Genomic DNA, 22,810 nt, shown 5'->3' with positions numbered 1-22,810 from the left:
GACATCAATTACTGTTATTCCCATGAGAATACAGTATTGTTTGTAATGTATTATTTTTGAAGGAAAGGGAAATTTTCAGAGCTTCTACATGGCTTTCACCCATCAAGGAACCAATATGAGGATTTTACCAACTACAAGTATATCCATTCAAATTATTTGTTCAGTGACTGGGAAAATGATGAGCAGGCGAACTTGGGTACCCTCCCGACCCACTAAGAGCTGAATCTGAGTCAGGACTCCTTTTATTACCTGTCTTGCATATATCCCTCCTGTAAAACAGGCTGTGATGGTGCTTTTGATTCCCGGGGCCTAACAATCCTGGAATTGTTGGGAGTGTTCATCTTTTCACATGGTGTGAATATCAGACTAACTGGCTAAATATCCCTTTTGGAAAGGTGTGGGAGAAACATTACTGGATATAACTGGACTGTGATTCCTTTGGAATAGCTGGTCTCTTTTTCAGTCAATGGGTTCCAAGTCTATGAACTGATTCACATCAAGAAACTGGGTAAAACATCATTATTGGTATAGTTATCTTCAGTCTCAATATTATCCATCCTTGATTTCTTTTTATTGTATAAATTAAGCAGTATATTTTTTGGTTGTCCTTCTCCCCTATTCTAGGAACATTTTGCTAGTGTTCTGCGAAACACCCTTTAGGCTAGGAACCCCCTGCCTGCCATCCAACCTTGTGCAGGTTAAGATCCCTGCTGGCTAAAGAAGAACATTATAAACACAAATAATTTGACTCTGCCACAAACTTACTCCATTTTTGCAAGTAAAACTACTCTATGAAAGTAAGAATGTGACTTGAGGAATAGATTTTTACTTTCCAGTACTTTCAACCAAAGATACTATAAATATGCCCAAATACACCCTACAAATATTAGAAATTCTCTTATGAAACAAACCTTGATGTGGCATTCATAACACATATAAATTTGTCCAGACTCTTTTCAAGAATCTATCAGTTTGATTAGATGGGAAATTAAATTGACAGAGTCTATCTTTTAACTCTAAATGTAAATAAAAGCAGAACCCAGGTCTGAGAAGAAAATGAACATTACCTCCCTCTCATGTGTTCTTTTTTTTTTTTTTTTCCAGATGATTAAAAATAACATAGGTGAAAAACTGGTTCTCAGAGAAAATTTTTCTCTTCAAATACAAAATAATAACAATAATCATAAGTAGTGTCATATAATTCTAATTTAAGTATGTCTTGTAGTAGACATAACCTAATGAGTAAAGATAAGAGAGCATACTTTAAGGGAGGAAAGATCAGGGCACCTGGGTAACACAGTCTTGGTTTCAGCTCAGGTCCTGATTTCAGGGTCATGAGACTGAGCCCCTTGTTGGCTCGATATTCAGCTCAGAGTCTGCTTGAGATTCTCTCTCTTCCTCCTGCCCTTCCCCCCATGCTTTCCCTCTCTCTCTAAAATAAATAATCTTTTAAAAAAAGAGAGAGAAAGAGGTTGAGGAAAGATTGCCTACTTGAATGATCTCTGTCTGGATAAATTGTTTGAAACATTTTGTCACTGCTTTGCAGTGAATAATTGTATGATCTTGAATAAGTCCCTATTACTTCCAAGCCTCAGTTTCTGTGTGAACAAAGCAGGGGCAAGATGAGATATTTTCTATCCTGTTACTTTGTAGTGATGCTAACTAGAAGCAGGCAACACAACAGAGTACATGCATGCTTGGATGGAGACTGCAATGGATAAGTAAACAAAAATAGATTTTATCTGGGCTCTACTACTAATCAGCTGTGTTAAATGAGTAATTCATTTCTCTAAGTCTCTGTTTCCTCATCAGAAAAATGGGAATGATAATAAATACAAGGATGAAATACAATAATGTGCTTGGCATTGTTCCTGACCCATAGGAAATGCTCTGGGAGAAGAAGCTGCTATTTATTGCAGTAGTTAAGAGTTCAGACTCTGGAGCCCATATCCTGGCTCCTGGATATGGCTTGTAGCTCATATCCTTGTTCTTCTCATTATCATCTGTGTGACTGCAGGCGAAGACTTAATGTCTATATACCTCATTTGCCTTTCCTACAAAATACTGTTTTGGTACCGTAGTCACATAAAACATTAAGCATGGTCCCGGGCAAGTAGTAGCTCTCAGTAGATGTCAGTTGCCATTATCATGAACTCTTAGATTCTTAGTGATAATTTATTAGATTTTATGAGGATTTAATGTTCATACATAAGACCATAAGTGATCATCTTGGCCATCTTGCCATAGTTTAACCCATTCTAAGAAACTAGAGATAATCACAGGTTAGATGAATTATTTAAAGAGCCAAGAAGATCAAATGCTGAGCCAGTTACTTAGGGAGTGAGTGCAACAGATTACCTCTTTGTGGGCTACACTGCCCTTGTATAGGTAGCCAGAAGACCCTCAACACCTAGTATCATCATCAGCCTCATGGAGACTCAGCTGGCCGTCATTACCCAGGCACTGTCTTCCAGACCACAACATCTCTTTAAGTAGGTTGCTTGCTGATTCTTTTTATTCTTGTTTTTGTTTTAGATATGATTAATTTTCAACTTGACGAGATGTCTTGGATTTTTGCTAAAGAATAGTTATCAGATGATAGAAGAAGTATACAAAAATGTTTCCCAGATGCTTTTTCACTCCCAGTTTCTAGTTGAGATTCAACTCCATTTACTTTTCCTTACAATGTCCATCATGAATTTGGAGGGATCTTCACTGGCTAGTACGTCTCGCTGAAAAATGTTTTTTGGTGAGTCTGTGTCCCACATACTATTCCTTCAAGGATTGTTGCTGCTGTTACTGCTGGGTGCAGAACCCAGCAAAGGCCAAGGCCTGCAGAAAACCATGAAGTACAAATTTATGAAGTGCTGGGAAGAGAACTGGAAGGGAACTGGGAACACTGAGGCTTTAGATTCAGCTCTGCTTAACTCCTGGTGCAGATTTTGTTCTACCACACCATCATCATCCCCTGACTCTGGAAAAGTTGTTTATCTTTTCATATATATATATATATATATATATATATATATATATATAGTGACAAACAGGGTCAGAGATAGCTGACCCTGGTTAAAAAAAAATCTGGTATAATAAGAAGCATGTGACATTCTTTTGGAAAATTTAAAAGTACCATACCAGACTATTGTAATTCTTCTAAGCTGAAAATTTGTTATGAGATGAGGGCTATAATGGAAACCTTATAACTAGCTGAAGAAAAAATACGTATTGCCTTGTTGCTTCAATGCAAGTCTTTTAGTGGTAATAAGAATGAGAAACTGCCACGAAAGGGAAGGGTAGCACTTTGGTACCTAAGGCACCCAAGTTTAAAGGTTTTATTTACTAATTTGAAAGAGAGAGAGAATGACCAGGGAGGAAGAGCAGAGGGAGGGGGAAAAGCTGACTCTCCATTGAGCAGGAAGCCCAGTGTGGGGCTTGATCCTAGGACCCTGGCATCACTACCTGAGCCGAAGACAAACACCTAACCAACCGAGGCAGTAAGATGCCCCAAGACACCCAAGTTTAAATCAGTTTATTACTGAGAACATATGTAACCTTCAACACATTTTTTAATCCCTTTAACATTCAGTTCATCATCTGTGAAATGGGGAAATTAATAGCAATCTCTTGGCATTGTATTGAGGATTAACTGGTGCTTAACACAATGCTTGGCATATTGCTAATCCTCAACATGGTAGTTTTATTATAATTAAAATGATAGTATTTAATTCATTGGTATTGCAGGTAAGAGGATGAAAAATAATTTAATTTTCTTTCATGTCTATGGGAGCATGAACATATTCAATCAGAGAATCATGAATCTCATCAGTGAAAGAACCCCAAGAGAACACCCAGTTCAATTTATATCCAGGTATAGGAGTTATTATTATTTCCAGTCCAATCTAGATGCAGGGACAGAAGTATTCTTGCTTCTAGCATATGAAGCAACTGATGCCTGAAGATGGTGAGATTTGGTTACGTTACTGCCGGTAGTAAAACCGAGTCTTGATTCCAAGTCACCTGCCTTTTAATGTGTTTCATACATTTCTTGATGTCATTCTTATTATGCAAATGAGGTGCCATTTTGCTGATGGGAAATGTTGGCAGCATATGTGGTTAGATGTTGCAAAGTTACTGAAATGGTTTTTTAAATAGGACACAAGGTTCTCATGTGCCATTCAAATATCACCTCCTCCAGTTTCGCTCTTCAAATGGAATAATTCTGTCTCTGAAATCGAAATCAGAGAAGTGCCATTTGATAATGATGCTGTTGTAACATTGTCAGTCTTCAGCTGTTGCCTCTTCCTTACTGAACAGGAATCCTCTAAGTAGCTATAAAGATCATTGGGCCGATTTCCCGCCTCTCACTCAGGAGACGTATTGTATCAAGGTACAGAAATTATGGTATCAAGGACCCACGGCTCTTATTCATTTGGATTTCAAACAAGTGCGTTAGCTCTACATGGCCTTAAAAGTTGGTAATTTTATATGAAGCAAGATTATCAATTCTTTCCCAGCTAGGATTCTGGGTTGAATAACATCCTCTGTCTCATTTAGCTGAATGTGCTTGATTGCTTGAGAAAAATGATTCTGTTCTGTTGCAGTGAACTGTTAAACAGACTACATGAAGGAATTACTATATGCACATGAAGTTTTGGAAAATTGAGCAGAATCTTTACCTGAAAGGAGTTTTCCTTCACAAGGTGATTGTATAATATTTCATCTACTGACAACCTCCCTTCCATGTTGCTAGCAGATTGCATATTGTAATGCTAAACTCAGACAATAAAAAAACCCACTAGTTCAGTGAATAGCAACCTTTTAAGTATTGTTATTGCCATTAAGATTGTATTATTCTGGATTCCTAGTTAGCCTTTTTATGGAAAACCAATGGCTTGGCATGGGAAGAAGTTAAAAAATATTTTCTTATTCATTTCTGAGTGGTCATTCGAATTCTTTCTTCCTTAAAAAAAAATTTTTTTTTCTCCTTGCTTGAAGAATTAATACATTTAATCACTTGAAACATACCCTTTTCCACTATATAATCCTCTGATAACTTTCACTTTCCTGGGAATGTTTCAGCATCATTAAACATCTCGTGATGATGATCATATATACACTGCTGACTTACCTGGACTCTGATGTAATTAGTCTCCACATATGCATGGTTGGATGGTCCATGTTGTGTCTGTCCACTTTCTATCAAGATGAAAACATGTGATCTAGTCAGCGGTAGTATTCAGATGACATCTGCCCCATTCCCAAGCTATTTTTTTTTAAATCAATAAATCATCTGCATTCCAGTGTATATGAAATATAATATATATAATATATGGCAGATTTTTCCAGAATATGACTTCCCATGGCTGAAATAGAGATATGACAAAGAAAATAAGGCTTATCATCTACAACTAAATGTCCTACTAAATAACTCAGCATTCCCCAGTAGGTTTCCCTGCCTCTGATCCTGCATTTGTTATCTCTCAGGTAAATTTTCTCCTACTCTACTTCACACAGCCATTTTTATTTGGGGAAATCCTTCTACTATGGGAAACACTGTTGAAAAGCGGTTACTGATAAAAATACTACAGCAAAATGACATTACTAGTATTTATTTGAGTATTTATTTGCAAAGAATCATGATTTTAAAAAGGATTCAGAATTTTAAATCAATAAACTAAAAATTTAATACATATTAAAAATGTACTAACATTTTATAAAACAATCAAAATTAGATTAATAAAAGCTGTATATCTTAACCAGTATTCTTACAATAAAATTGTCTATATGAAAGAATACATCAGTTAAAGAATTCAAACTATGAATAAAAAATATAATATGAAGTTATCTGATTTGAGCATTTAAAAAACCTACAATCAAGTGGCAAAATGTGTCTGTGTTAGATCATTGTTGAATCTGTGGCATGTTTTTCAATATAGTTTTTAGTTGGTCAACAAGGTTTCTGATTCTAGTCTAGTCAAGAAAATGGTGAAGAAATTGTTATTAGCTAACTAGGTTTTTACTCTAACAAGAAAATAAACCATTGTTTGAGAACTTTAAGGGCATTATTTTTGAACAACCATTTCCTTACTAATAGTGAGCTTTAGTTTCACTTCGAAGATAACGTTTCTAGTTTGTCTTTGTCCTCAAATTAATCATGGAAACACAGAGATTACAGAGCAGAGGTACAGGCATAAATTTTGATATTTCACATTTATATTCTACATGTTCAGAAAATCTTTGAACTTGCATCATCCTTTTAGAAAAACTATACATTGTGAATAGCTATTTTCTGCTTCTGCTGAGCATTATGTAGGCAATGAAGGATGCCTTTCAAATGAGTATTTTCTGATCTAAAATATCAATTTCCAGTATATCTCCTTGGTTATGATTCAAAATATAAATTATTCAAGGTTCACATTTTAAAGAATACTGAAAAGTCAGTCTTAAAAAAATATCAGTATTTAGTACATATAAATAGCATAATATTCCAAATTACATATTACTAAAATTTGTTATCCAAATCACTAGAAGCAATATTCATTTTCTCACCCATAATATTACAGGACAGGTTTCTCCTTTTTCTTACTCTTTCACTTCCCAATTCCTAAGTCTAGACTCCTAGTCCATGACCTAAACTAGCTGAATGGATGCTTCCAGATTATCCATGCCTAGGATATTGACTCTGATGAGTGATGTGAGGATTAAAGACATTTACAACTTACATTTTTTGTTACTATTAATATGATGATAGGTTAATGGTATACCAGATGCTTTCTGACTAGATTTTTCTTGTTGCCTAGAAAGATTCTAGCCAGTTTTCTAAACTGCCCTTTTTCTTCCCTGTTTCCTAAGTTGGGTCCTTTGTCTCCTACTAATTCTCTCAGTTCCCAATAACTTTGCAATATATTTATTTTTTTGCTTAAAGCTACATGGGCAGTTTATATGGTTTTTAGTCACAAATCCATCTCTCAAATTCTTACTAATCCTTTAAGATCCCTATCAAAAGCCATTATCTTCCTTGAAAGCTTTCTTCATTTTCAAATTGAATGTGGATGATCCTTATTCTGAATTCTCCCTGATTCAGTTGTGCTTTTGTTTTACAACTTAAAATTATGCTATGTTTTTACAGATGTCTTTTTTTTTTTTTTTTGCAGTTGTGTTTTATAGCTTTTCTACTACATTGTAGTCTCTATCAAAGAAGGTATTTTTTCTTTTACCCATTTTTTTCCTCAAACACATACTCAAATTGGTCCTTTACTTTTACAAGCTGGTTTTTAAACACAATCATTACAATTTAAATTATATAATTTACAATTAAATACATTATATAAAAAATCAAGGTGATATTTACTTAAAACTTATCACTTCTCAATTAGTACATCTTACTATAGTCTATGCTCTTGAATTTACATCTGTCCTATCTCCTGCGGGAAGAGTACATGATGGTATGTCACTACTGCTCATCTCCTCACAGCTTCACATAATAATTTTACCTCAGTGCTAATTATAGGACATTGTAGGACAATCAATACCACAGCTAACTGGCAAATACTTTAACACAGTAGGAGATGGGGAACAACCACACCTGGTTGCCACATACTTAACAGCACACTACTGTTTGGATTCTATCTACTCTGGTATATTCTTAAAACTCATTATTTCCAGGGGCATTTGGAAATGCTCAGTCTGTCTAGCATCCTACTCTTGATTTTGGCTTAGGTCATGATCTCAGGGTCTTGCTGGGCTCCATGCTCAGCATGAAGTCTACCTGAGATTCTCTCTTCTCTCTCTGTCACCCTCCCCATCTAAAATAAATAAATAAATAAAATCTTAAAACATAAAGCAAAAAACAAAAAACATCCCTCAATATTTCCGGTGGTGATTCCTAATTCTCCATGGTTCTGGTTGTGTCAGAGGTAGTAACTTCACACCTCAAGTTCTATGGTGTTCTTGGTGTTCTACTCAATCTTCAGCTTTGAAGTTTCTCTGCTAGTCCTGAAGCAGTTATAAACATCATTCTTCTGTGTTGAAATTCATGCTGCTTAATCCATCCAAGGCAGTGTGTATTTCCTAAACTAAGCCTCCATTAATACTGTTTCCTTAGTTATCACTTTGGTTTTCCTGTTGCCTTATTTGCTTTAGAGTCCTGCTAGTATCTGTGATCTGATAGGAATGAGGAGTGTTGAAAGGAAAAATGTACATAACTTGGACTCTTCAAGGACACTGTTAATTTTACTCCTTATTCAATTTATCATAAGGTAACAAGTTTCTTAACAAGACTTCTTTAGAATTCCATCCATGATGGTTGGAAGAGGGGAAGGTTGCAAAACAACTGTGGAGGAGGTACTGTAGCATTATTGAATTAAAACTGCCTCATCAAAAATTTTTTCTTTTCTTTTCTTTATCGAGTTTAGATTGGGACACTGCCTGATTGCAATGGGACAATAGGTTTGTAGTTTTAAAAATTCTCCTAAGATTCTTAGGGGTCCCTGGGTGGCTCAGTTAAGTGTCAGACTCTTGATTTTGGGCTCAGATTGAGATCTCAGGATCATGACCTTGCATTCTACAATGGGCTCTGTGCTCAGCACAGATTCTTGAAACTCTCTGTCCCTCTCTCCCCCACCACAACCAGTGCACATACTCTCTCTCAAAAATAAAAAAAAAATAATAAATCTTTTAAAAAAATATCCTAAGATTCTTGGTAAATATTCTTTCTAAAGAACTACAATACTAAACATATTTTACATCTTCTCCACAAACAACAACAACAACTAAAAGTGAGAGTGATACATTCTGGTAACAGCGATATTCTGGTTAATGACATTTTCTAGCTGGCAGGGAAGGCATGTTTTAGAACCACATTTTTACCTTCTTAAGTGAAACTTGCAAAACATAATTTCTACTTTAATAATAACTGATTTATTGACATATGGCCATTATAATTACGATGTTCTCAAAATTGCTGTAATTATAGTTATTGTAAGACTCAGACCTGAATAAATATTAAGCACAATAAGAATCCAGGAAATTAAATTCTTAAAAGAAAAGTATCTAATTAATCAACTTATGGACAAATTAGTTACTTTATGAAATCTAAAAAAAATCAATAAGTGTTGATTAATTATGTTGGCTTTGTTATTATAACCTGCTAATGAGATGCATTTTTACATGTTAATTAATTGTCACCTGGTAAACACCTCATTATGATTTATAAATGTTTACGATCATTGAAGAACAAGTTTAACAAATATTAGTTGATCCCTTCTTATGTGCCACACATGTTTCTAGGCTTATGGTGTACTGCACTGAACAAAAAGTTTCTGCCTTCATGGACACTAACTCTGACACCGAAGATAATGTCCAAACAGAGGAAAATGTGTTTTGTCACAAGGTACTATACAATATAAAAAATGGCACATGAAGATGGAATGTGACAAGGTATTCTCTTTTATAGAAGAGGATATTAGTAAAGGACCCTTTCATAAAATATTTTTTGAGGCAAAACCAAGGAATTTGCAATAGTTTGCCATGTAAATGTGTGAGTCAAATATCTTATATATCTTAAATATCTTGTTGCAAGTGGATTTTGCTGGCATTCTTGGTAAACAGCTAGAGATCATCAAGCCTGGAGCAAATGAACAAGACAGAGGGTGATGAGAGATCAGACGGTGACTGGGGACATACCTCACGTAGGGTCTTCAGACAACAATGAGTAACAATTAATGGTTACACAGCAAATTGTGCCAGACATCATCCCAAGAGCTTTACCAGTTTTAAGTCAATTAACCCTCACAGTAATATTATGTATCTGATGCATTAATTATTAACATTTTACACATGGGAAATCTCAGACAAAGAAGACTTAAATAAGTAACTTAACCGAAATTGAAAGGAAAGATAATGAATGCCACAATTCAGACCTACAAGCCTAGCTCTAGAATATATATATATATATATATATATATATATATATATATATATTAAATCAGTGACTGTTTTATGAGAGATATCAAATGTTTTACAGGCTTTTGAGCTGAGGAGAAATTGATCAGACCCCTCTTTATGAGGATTATTTCATTATGGCTGCTGACTGGAGAACAGACTTCCAACAGGCAAAAAAGCAGATGGTGTGATTTACAGGGTTGTTGCAGTTTAGTGTTCCAGGCTATAGATGAGGTTTGCATTGTCTAGGGTGGCACTGATGGAGTGGAGAAAAGCAGTCTACTTACAGATATAATCTAAAGATTTGGTTGGTGGATTAAATGCTGTGATGAGAAAAAGAACCATTTATGTAACTCTAAGGATTCTGGCCTCAACAACGGGAAGAGTGGGGATTCTATCTACTCTGGTAAAGAATATGGGAGAAGAAGCAAGTTTGTGGGAGCAAAAAGACTTCAGTTTGGGGCAAGTTCAGTGGAAATTAAGGATTAGTAACATAAACTAGAAAATCAATAGCATTATATATTAGGGCTAAGGGTATGAATTGGGAAATAATAAGCTTATTAGGGAGTGAAGAGGGCCCTCAACCTTGAGACTTTAGAAAGACAAGAAGGAACTGGCATGTATAGAAAAGGAAAATCAATGAGTAGTGTGGTTTGGAGGCCATGAGAAATGCCTTTAGAAATGGGGTCATCACTGAAAATGCTATTGATACATTGTTTAAGGTGAAGTCTGCAAACTGGTATCAGAATTAGAAATGTGGGGTCATTAGTGATCTTGACAAAAGCAATGTCCTCAGAGGTTGTGTTTTTTTTTAAACTTGATTTTTTTTGACAAAAATTTGATCAATAAAGCTATAAGAGAAAATAGAGAGAAAGAAAGAAGTACAAGCAACCTTTTAAAAAACTCTGCTCTAAAGGAATGCATAGACTAGGGTGATAGCTAGAAATGAATGTGGTGGTAAAGGAGGATTTAAAATAATTTTAAGATGATCTATATCACATCATGTTTACATACAGATAAGGATTATTTAGCCCCTACAAATCAAGAGAGTACAACACAATAAAATAAATCAAAGGGTTCCGATAGAACATAGAATGCTCTAGGGACACAGAGGCAAATGAAACTTGGTCTAATAAGAAAGGAGAAAAAGTGACTAGTTAGAGATTCCTAGAAGTAATATTTGAATTCAATTTTGAGGAACAAGTGTGAGTAATCACGCACAGAAGAATGTAAAGAGCTTTCTAGGCAGAGGAAATCATTAAAAACATGTATTTACTGTACCTCTGATTTGCTTTGTAATATTCAATCTTTATTTTTCAGCCAAATAACAAATGCTTAGGCATAACATTTTATGCCTGGCCTTGAACTACAGTGAAGAAAGCCAAAGTTTGCCTTTGTGGAGATTACATTCTGGGAACAACGAAATATGAACACATAGACTATGATAGTAAGGTGGTGTGCAGAAACATCTTGCCAAGGTTGGCCAGACTGCTAAAGAAAACCTGCTCTGAAGAGTGGGGATTTGTGTTGAAACCTAAAAAATGGGACTGAGCCAAACCATCAAAGGGCTGGATGAGAGGCACTCAAAGCAGAGGAATTAGTAATTGCAAAATCATGAAGAAAGGCTTGTTCAAGGAATAGAAAAAGGATCAGTAGGGCCAGAGTACAGGGTGAGGTTTGAGAGCAGCTTGCACTTCCTAAGAGCAAAGAAAAAGCCATTCACTGTTTTTAATCAGGCTTGTGGAGCTTCCAGAATGCAGAAACATGCATAAGCTCACCCCTCTCTCCCAGCCCATGCTTTCACCATTCCAACACATGAAGGCTATGTTCCAGGCAAAGCCATGTCCCTTGGTTGAATGAAGTTGCCCTTGGCTCCAGCCATCTCTTTATCCCTGTCCTCCTGAATTATTTATGACTGTGAACTTCTTCTACACTTAACTACATAACTGATACTAAAATTACTTTACATAACTTAAATGAAGTTAATTTTCTTAGTACTATACCCTAACCCCTGAAAGAGTTATTCTTTTAACAATATGCCATATTGAGGACTCTTAAGAGTTCTGTTTCACTTATTAGAGATACAAGTTACATGAAAATAACACATTATTAATTTTCTCCCTCATGCCAAACATGTTGTTCATCATACTACCTTTTCTCGGTAAAAAAAAATACCACTATTATCTGGCTGGTGGGAATGATTTTTTGTTTCCATTTTCCCTTCACTTCCCAGCAAATAACCCATCACCTATATATGTTATTTCTTCACCCAAAATGTATCACAAATCCCTCCTGGTCTCTTTATTTCTCTTGCAACCATGGGCCAAGCCACAATCTTCTTTCACACAGATTACTGCAAATAGTCTCCATGTGGTTCGCTGATTCCATCTTTGACTCGTTCACCCATGCACTATAAGCAGCCAAGGAAATCCTTTAGGAACACAAACTAGAAAACTGTACGAGTCAGGAGTACAGTTAATATATGTGTTATTGGTGTCCTCTGCCTAGAAGGCAGTACTCTTCTTTGCCTGATTAACTCTTACTCATCTTTTACAATTAAATTCAGATATTCTGTCTAAAATCTTGACCATGACTTTTCTTCTTTCTCACAAGAGACTAGGTTGGATATCAGTTTGTGTTCCTAAATCATTCTATTCTTCCCTCCATCAAGAGCACTTTATTTCCTTTACTATGTTAGGTGTTGACTTGCCTACATACCCGTTTTGCTCACTGGACTATGGGTTGCTTGAGGACAAGGTCTGTAACTTTTATTTATATGTATATCTTATTACCTGAGAAATAATTAGTGCTTAGTAAATGATGTTCATTCATGGCACTCGTGAATGAGCACACAAATGCACGTGATCTCAGATGATTAGAAAAGGCTTCATGAAGAAGTTGATGCTAGATTTCCCACTACCATTTATTGAAGAAACAGTCCTTTCCCCATTGTGTATGCTTTAGCCCTTGTCAAAAATTAGTTGATTGTCTATGCATGGGTTTATATCTGGGCTCTCTAGATGCTCCACTGTCTATTTACCTGATTTTATGTCAGTGCCATCCTTTACTGATTGCTACAACTTTGTATACTATCTTAAAGTCAGGTAGTATAGTATCTCCAGAATGCTGTTGGGAAAGCTGAATAAACACCAGTGAAATAATGAAATTGGATCACTATCTTACACCACACAGAAACCAAACAAAATAATAATAATAAAAACCTCAAAATGGATGAAAGACCTGAAACTGCAAAACTCCGAGAAGGAAAAATAGAAAAAAAAAAGATCTTCACATTGGTCTTGGCAATAATTTCCTTGATAAGACACCAAAATCACAAACTACAAGAACTAAAATAAACAAATGGGACCGTATTAAACCAATGAACTTCCACACAGAAAGGGAAAGAATCAATAAATTGAAAAGGCAACCTATAGAATGGGAAAAAATATTCACCAACCATATATCTGAAAAGAGGATAATATCCAAAATATATAAAGAACTCATACAACTCAAAAGAAATATAATCATACTCATAATCATAATTATAGTCATCCATGGAAAACTGGGCAAAGGACCTGATAGAGATTTTTCCAAAGAAGATATACAGAGGGCCAACAGGTATATGAAGAGTTACTCAATATCACTAATCATCAGGGAAATGCAAATCAAAACCACAATGAGGGGGCACCTGGGTGGCTCAGTCAGTTAGGCATCTGCCTTCAGCTGAGGTCATGTTCCTGGTGTTCTGGGATCAAGCCCCATATCCAGCTCCCTGCTCATCAGGGAGGCCTGCTTCTCCCTGTCCCTCTGCTCCTCTGTCCCTTTCCCTACTCTGCCCCAATCTGCTTGTGGGCACTCTCTCTCTCTCAAATAAATAAATAAATAAAATATTTAAAAAACCCACACAATGAGATACTACCTCATACCTCTCAGAATGGCTAGTATCAAAAAGACAAGAGAATGAATGATGGTGAGAATGTGAAAAAAGGGAACCCTTAGACACCGTCAGTGGGGATGTAAATTGGTATAACCCTTATGGAACATGGTATGGCAGTTCCTTAAAAAATTAAACATTGAACTACCATGTGATCTCAAAAACCCACTCCTGGGTATATATCTGAAGGAATTAAAATCAGCATATTGAAGAGATATCTGCACTCTCATGTTCGTTGTAGATTACTCACAATAGGCAAGATATGAAAATATCTAAATGCCCTTCATTGGATGCCTGGGTAAAGAAAATGTTTTATGCATGTATGTATGTATGTGTATAAGTACAATGTATTTATATATTAAAATTTATATATATAAAGAAAATGTTTTTGTATGTGTGTGTGTATCTATATACATAATTTATACATTTAAAACATATATAACATACATTTGTGTACATTATGCATACATTATATATGCACATTAATATATGGATGTATTATTTATCCAAGCTACCTCCTGGAATAATGTGGATGAGGCAAGGGAATATTCTGATCAAATATTCCAGCTGCACAGTTTTTCTGAATCATGTCTGTATCATGTTCTGGCCAAATTTCTTGCTGTGGGACTTAGCATCTTAAAGTAATTACCCTCCAAATATGTTCTGTGGAATGATTAAAATACTCTTCAGAACAGCAACTGGTGCACAAGAAATCCTCTGGATAGGTTACAGTTCAGCTTCTTTCATGAGAGAGAAACTGCATTTTAAACCTTCATGATCAATGAGAAGATAATAAAGCCCACGAAACAATAAACCACTCTATCCTAAGAGTAATGAGATTAATTTTCTGTATCTAATAGAGATTACAATTTACTACATCATATATATTTATTATCCCTAGAATTTTCTTCACCCTTAGGGAGAAATACTGGCAGCATGATGCAGGATTGCACAAGCAGAAAGCATACATCTCTTAATTAAAGACAACATTAGGGGACACCTGGGTGGCTCAGTGGGTTCAAGCCTCTGCCTTTGGCTCAGGTCAGGATCCCAGGGTCTTGGAATTGAGCCCTGCATTGGGCTTTCTGCTCAGCAGGGAGACTGCTTCTCTCCAGGCCTCTCTGCCTGCTTGTGATCTCTGTCTGTCCAATAAATAAGTAAAATCTTAAAAAAAAAAAAAAAAGACAACATTAGGTGTCTGAAAATAGGTACCTATGTGAGTTTTACTAACACCCTCAAAGGGAAAAGATCAGAAAGTACGGACATGCATATACACATGCACATATATTTATGTATATACATGTTATCTATGTACAGGTATATGGACATGCATAGACAGATGTATGTGTGTACATACATTTTTTTTATAATTTTTGATCTCCTAATTTGTAATAATACATGTTCTTGACTTATAATTTCAAATAGTAGAAAATGACGTATGCAAGATTAAGATGCTTTCGCTTTTCCCTCCACCCCACTTCCTTGAGGGGCACCCTACCCCACTTTCTGATATAAATTTTTATAAAAATTAATGTTATAATTACAGCCATAAACCAAAATGTTATTACACCTTTATTTTTTGGGTCAGTATCATTTCTTTAATTGGATGCTGTATCCTGGCATCTTTTTATTGTAGCTGAAATTTAGCACAGTTACATTGCCTGCTACTTCTATTTTCCTCTCCTTTCTAAGCCTTGTTTTTGTTTTTCTACTTTTTTGTCCTTCTTGTAGTTATATTTCTTTACTGTAAAATCATACACATTTCTACTTTTAGCCCATAATTGTTAAACACTATCTACTGATACATTGCTATGTAAGAGGAGGTTAACTAATATATAGCTTCTCTCCTCTGCTTGTCTTTATTCTGACTTTTATCAGTTTTGACATAACTAGATATTTTTAGGGTTTCATGATTTACAGCATTCATGTTCTGTAACTAAACTTAACTCTCTTGAATGTTGAGCCCACTCTTCATTCTGAAGATAGGTAACTAATGAAAACAATATTAAGAATAGGTAAAATATATATGGAAACAAAAAATACTGTGATTTGACAAAAGAAAAGAAATTCAATTCTATTTCCCAAAATCTTGTCATTCAGATAAGGATCTTTTCTTTTCTTTTCTTTCTTTCTTTCTTTCTTTCTTTCTTTCTTTCTTTCTTTCTTTCTTTCTTTCTTTCTTTCAAGATTTTATTTACTTATTTGACAGAGAGATAGAGCCCGCATAGCAGAAAGGCAGGCAGAAGGAGAGGGAGAAGCGGACTCCCCACCGACCGGGGAGCCTGATGTAAGGCTTGATCCCAGGACCTTGAGATCATGACCTGAGCCAAAGTCAGATGCTTAACTGACAGAGCCACCCAGGCGCCCCAGGTTTTGTTTTGTATTTTTTTTTCTATTTTAAATATTTTCCAGAGTTCAATTCTTTTATTTGTTTCTTGTTAATAAAGGAAATTTATGAGATCTTAATTTTCCTAATAACACAATCTACTGATTAAACCCAATTTCTTCCTATAAATATTCTTGCAGGTCTAATTTTGTAATAATCAGGGCAAGCTAAACATTCACTATGTTAAGAACAGACCTAATTTCTTTCCTTAGGTCTGATTTTATAAATGCTGGTGATAAACCAAGTCTCATTTATATGAGGCATCATATAAATGATGGGAAATGTCTGTGACTCTAGATATCTTATCACTCTTGAGAAATGACAGCACAGCTAACGTAGTATATTTTAAAGATAGCAATTGCTAATTTAATGAATACCAGTTGCCATTAAATGAATTATGAAAAAAAAAAAGACCACTTTCTTCTTGCAGACAACTTCATGAATTCAATATTTGGTTTAGTTTCGACCTACTACTTTCTAGGCCTATCGCACATTGTCATCTCTGGTTTAAACTATTTGGTTTCCTGCTTTAGTTTCTACTGGCCTTGTATTCAGTATCTTTATATCTCAGATGCATTTATCATTTTGTTCAAATATATATTCAAGGAAATTTTTTGAAATAGGTATCTATGAGACAAAATATCTGAGTCTGTCTTTATTCTTTTTAAACTAAAAATTGGACTTGGAATTAAAAACTAAAGATCACTTAACTGAATTTTGAAGGCAAGGCCCCCCCACTTTTTTTTTTTTTTTAAGATTTTAGTTATTTATTTGACAGACAGAGATCACAAGTAGGCAGAGAGGCAGGCAGAGAGGGAGGAGGAAGCAGGCTCCCCGCTGAGCAGAGAGGGGAGCTCTCTGTGGGGCTCCATCCCAGGACTGTGGGACAATGACCTGAGCTGAAGGCAGAGGCTTTAACCCACTGAGCCACCCAGGTGTCCCAAAGGCAAGGCCCCATTATCATCAAGCTTGAGTAGGGTGGTAGCCAAATGTGATTCCAATTTGAGTTCTTATTCCTTTGGAAGCAACTTGTTTATTTTTGCCATTCTGAAAGCTCAAGGAATTTCTCTTCAAATTCATTAATTTTGCCATAATACGCCAAGTTTAAATCTTTTTATCCTATTTGATTTGATGGTTAGCAAATTCTTTAATATAGAAAATAGCTTAAGGTCACTGAAATTATATTTTTTATAATTTTATAATTTTTATAATTTTATTTTTTCTTAAAATTTCTGTGTTGTTTTCATGCCAGATTTTCTATTTAAAACACATAGGAATATCTGCATTGATCCTTTGTAGTCCTTAATTTTTCTCATTTTCTCCATATTCTGAGAAAGTTCATCATTCTGTCATTTAAGATGGGCGATTTGATTTAAACCAGATCTGTTGTATTATTTAGCCATTCTAAGGACTTTTATAAATTTTAGGAATCACATTTAAAATTTCCAAGAAAGTTTCGTTTTATGTAATTACTTTTTCTTCCATCGCAGTATTTACTTTTTATTGATCATCATAATTTTTAAAGTTCTCTTTTTTCCTTAAAATTTCTCTGTTTCTGGGGTGTGTGTGTGTGTGTGTGTGTATGTGTGTGTGTGTGTGTGTGTATGTGAATTCTTTTATTCGTCTTTTCTCTTGCTTGCTGTTGCTTTTCCTCAAATGTTTGATGATGTTCGATGGTTCTTGGTTACACAAATTCATATTTATGAACAAGGGACTCAGCAGCTAAGTAAAGGGAGATGGGTATTTCCTGTCGGTTTGCTGGTCTGTTTTTCTGAAGTCCTCTCTGTGGGAAAGTTGCATATAGAATATGTGTGGCACATTGAATGGCAGGCGGCACATTGGGGCGACCCAGGGCAATGGTTAAGTACATTGGACTCTTGAACCAGACTCTGTTCATGTCTCAGCTCTAATACTTTCTAGCTGTGAACTTCGGCAAATTACTTAATGTTTCTGTGCTTCAGCCAGTTTCCTTCTCTCTTAGGTGATGATAATAATGTGACATACCACACAGCTGTTGTGAGAATGAAATGAACTAATTTAATTTACATAAAGAATTCAGAAAAGTATTGGCAATATCATAAGAGTGAAGGGGATGCCAATAGCAGTCAGATCAACTGTCTATCACACAAAAATAAGAAGGGCAGGATCAGGAATGGAGCAGTTGGCACCATTGCCTCACCTTTGATCCTCCACTGTCTCCCCCCACCGCCACTCCATGTTAAGTTTACTTTAAGTTACTTTGATCTTTTTTGGTTTTCTCTTAGGCAAAAAGACTCACAGCATTTTTTCCCCAGGCAAACTATGTAGTTTCTACAGAAAGCAGTCTTGTGGGTTTACCTGGGACAAATGCTCGACACCCCTTCCTCTGTTTGTGGTCACCCGTAGGAGAGGGGTGCTCCCTGAGGAAGCTATTTGATTGGCAGTCACTAATTATCTTGACTGTAGGCAAATACTTTATTTTTTTCTTCAGTTGCAGTTCTGGCTTTGAGCTTCTTTCAAGAGCCCACTAGGGAGAAGAGTTTCTGCTTTTGCTGAGCATATTTTAGGTTTCAACCCTTTCTGCTCTGGTTTCTCCATCAATATAATTGCATCCAATTATAGATTGCTCTAAAGAACCAACTTCTCTGATGTGCTAATGAGAGGTATTTTTGTTTTCAGGGTCGCTTATGATTACGTACATCTATGCATCCTTACTACCATTTCATAGTTAGGAAGAGGAAAAAAAAAAAAGCATATGTTCAGTGTGCCAGAATCTTTAACCAGAACTTTATCTTTAACCAGAACTCCTACACAGATGTAAACTTAGGCAAAAATACATTGCTTCTTAAGAATAAAAATAATATTTTGATAATTCTAAAACTTTTTGTTTCTAGTTTATACTAACACCCCCAAATAAATCTATTTATTTCTTCTTTGTCATTTCCTTTTTGCCATAAAAGTACATGATTTAAAGACTCAATACTCATTGTAGTGTGAGAAATTATGATGCCCTCATACAACTTATAATTCTGAAAATAGTGTCTAAAACCATCTTTGAACTTAACTGAAAAGATGTGTGATTGACAAAATCGGACGTTATGTAATCAATCCATTTCATTCTCTGGAGAAAATATTATCATTGTGGAAAGTTCATACAGGAAGCTATCAGGAGAAAAATAAAAACAAAAACAAAAACAAAAAACCCTGAGATTTCAACCTTGCAAAAGAGAATCCATGATTCCATATAAGAATATAAGATAAAACAAATCTTTCTACTAATATGAATAAATAATTAAGCTGATCACTGAAAATCTTAAAGATACAGAAGGTAGAGTAAGAGTGAGTTCTAGCAAAGTAAACTTTGCATTTCTATTCTATGCATTTGGTCAGCAAATATTATTACATCTGAATCTTATCAGTGAATCAGTGATATCTGGGTAACGTCTCCTTGTCACTCTGCATCAGGTTTTCACTTTAGGAATCAAAGGCAAAGATGGCATATAGTTCCAGAAGCACTGGAAGTACCAAGTGTTATAAAAGTTGTAGTATAGGGGTGCCTAGGTGGCTCAGTGAGTTTAGCCTCTGCCTTTGGCTTGGGTCATGATCCCAGCGTCCTGGGATCAAGCCCCGCATCGGACTCTCTGCTTGGCAGGGAGCTTGCTTACTCCTCTCTCTGCCTGCCTCTCTGCCTACTTGTGATCTCTTTCTCTCTGTCAAATAAATAAATAAAATAAAAAAAAAAAGGAGCAGTATACACACACACACACATACCCCACACACCCATTATCACATAGTTTTACTACAGCAAATAATTATACAGAAGTTAGTTTGCCATATTACAAAGAAAAGAGTTTTGCAATATTCAGGAGACATTTGCTTTCATGTGCCCCTTCCCTTAGCACACACACCATGCTGCTTAAGAACAAAATCATTGTTCCCATGAAGAATTCAAATGACATTAACTGGTTTTTTTGTTTTGTTTTGTTTTTTAGTTAATTGACCAATCCTGGTTACAAAGGATTAATGGTGGACAAGCATAAAGTAGATTCAGTCAACTTTAGAAACAGCCTTGCCACCACAGAGAGCCAGCCACCGAAGCTTCTTCCCTCCTCTAGCCCTTGAAACAGGCACTGACCTTTATAGCAAAATTCTCAACATGGGTGAAGGACTGATACATTAAAAAAAAAACAAAAACAAAAACAAAAACAAAAACAAAAGCAAAACAGGATGAATTCAACAAAAATATGTCCAATTGAGCTAGAGGTGGAATTTTCATCTCTATTCCATATTTATGATCAAGTGGCTTAAGTGAGCTTTATGAAAATAAACAAATACCAATATCCCCACATTATTCAAACCAAGGGAGGGGGTGGGGAGAACTCCAGGTGCTCTAATTATGCTGATGTTTCAAGATATTAAGGTATATAGAAGATTATAAGAAGCAAAATTATCAAGTAAGCAAGTATATTAAGTGGACAAAGATTTCCATATTGAATATGTACAAAATCTGATTTACAAAATGTTACGGTCTGTATGTTTAGAATCGAAAATGAAATACAAACAGTGCTGTCTTTGAGACTGTACTTTTCCACTGCACAAAGCAAATTAGGTATCTTTTAATTGTAGTGGTATTTGCTCTGTTCAAATAAATTAAAGTTTTCATCCACTGGTTCACTTGAAATAAGCATGCTTCACTGGGCAAAATGAAATGGAGAAGGGAGAGGAAGACGAAGGAAGAGAGGAACGTTCAAAGAAGTGTCAAGGGCAGGGAAAATTACCTCATTTTACACACACACACACACACACACACACACACACATTTGGAGAGCCTACCAAACAACCATAAAGACCATAAAATCTCTTTCTTTCCCTTTCCCTCCATCCTTCCTCCCTGCCAAATGAGTTATTATTCCTGAAAAAAAAATTATTTACATCAACGATATAATCCTTTTATACTATACTCAAGGAACTGGACAGGGAAGCCAAGAAAAAATAATTTTCTAAATAAATACAATACCAAATATGTTATCTTGTGTATATGTGCATGTTGGGAAGGTGCCCTCTCTGTGAAGGCTTCAGGTTTGTACGAAAAGCAAAACATGCAAGGCATCTTCCAGCTTCTGCTGACAGCAGGAGTAAAAGTTAACAAAGCAAATGTTCTGCTGATGTCGGAGAAATCTAAGAGACACTGACATTTTGCTCTGGAAAAAAAAAAAAAAGGAAGATGTGGATTATTTTTCTGATTTTGTGTCAGCATATCTGTGAGGAATCCACTTCCATGGGGCTCATGCCTTTAATTGCTCGAAATAGAACATCTGGGTTGTCTATCACATTTTATCATACAGACGGCTATCAATCACCTCAAAGAAAATTATACCTAGTAAGGGTTTATCTGTGGACAGACTGTGATTAAAATCAATTCCTTGGAGGTCACTAAATCTGCATATGCAAGAGGTATATCCTTGGACAGATCTGCATTACAGTTATCATCTGGTTTTGCATATACTAATTAAAAAATTGCAACAATAACAGCTGATGTTACTGAGAACTTACTTTGTGTCAAGCACTATGTAAAGTACTTTAAATGCCTCATGTCACTTCATCTTCAGATCCACCCTCTGGGGCAAACATTATTATATTCCTCATTCCTGATGATGAACACAACTAGAGTGGGTAGTAATTTGCATGAGCTTAGGCAGGCTGTAACTGGTAGGACCAAGATGGGAACTTGAACTCTTTCCTCCCAGTGCCTACATTTTAATACACTGCATAATACCTTGTCCTAATAAATTTTCGCCAACTTATTTTACTTGTCTCTCTAAAAGACATTATAATTTTTATAATTTATCACAGAGGAGTTCTCCACATTGGGGATTTTGCTGTCTCAGTAAGACCTAAAGCTATATTGAGTTCTCACTACAGAAGGCAGCCCTAAGAAGTTCCAAGTATTGACTAATGTAGGCAATTGTCAAATCACTATGAAATTAATTAATCACACTTCAAATTAATGTATCATTGTATGTCAACTATATTTCAGTAACAAAGTTTTAAAAATGCATCAAATAAAATGAGATTAATTGGCGGGTGGATAGAGGGATGGTTTGATGGGAAGCTGTGACAAAGCAAGTTTAGTAAAACATTAATTGTAGGATCTAGATGATGCATAAATGAGTATTCACCTAAAAATCTCTGGGTTTGAAAATGTTCTTGGTGAAATTTCAGGAGAAAATAAGTTATTAAGGGTGAGGACATCAAGCAAGGAAGTCACAAAAAAGTCCCCCATAGAAACAGATTTTGAAGAACAATCTGAGAAAGGGCAGAAGGACTACATGTCAGTAACAGGAGGCAGAAATGTCTTCTTTGAGTGAGAATTGTAGAGATACTGCAAACAGAGATCTCCTATAGAGAGTGAGGGTAATTAAAAACAAGCATCAGACAGTTATTTGACAAAATGTATTTCTAGGTGGTAACAGAACCAATGTTCATTCTATCAAAATATCTTGTTTTTTTCTTTTACAGCATTTTGGTTACATATGTTTATATAGAGATTAAATATATGTTTGTGTAAA

The 22,810-nt window shown here is 35.5% G+C and overlaps 1 pseudogene; it reads left to right on the top strand.

Annotated features, from left to right (window-relative positions):
- Positions 1-16,384: 16,384 nt before the first annotated feature.
- On the top strand, positions 16,385-16,503 carry LOC131823005 (small nucleolar RNA SNORA72; annotated as a pseudogene).
- Positions 16,504-22,810: the final 6,307 nt, after the last annotated feature.

The sequence above is a fragment of the Mustela lutreola genome, chromosome 1 (assembly GCF_030435805.1).
Source record: "Mustela lutreola isolate mMusLut2 chromosome 1, mMusLut2.pri, whole genome shotgun sequence".
In the NCBI taxonomy this organism is placed as follows: Eukaryota; Metazoa; Chordata; class Mammalia; order Carnivora; family Mustelidae; genus Mustela; species Mustela lutreola.
The sequence above is the reverse complement of the archived record's forward strand: the minus strand, read 5'-3'. Positions and strand labels throughout refer to the sequence as shown.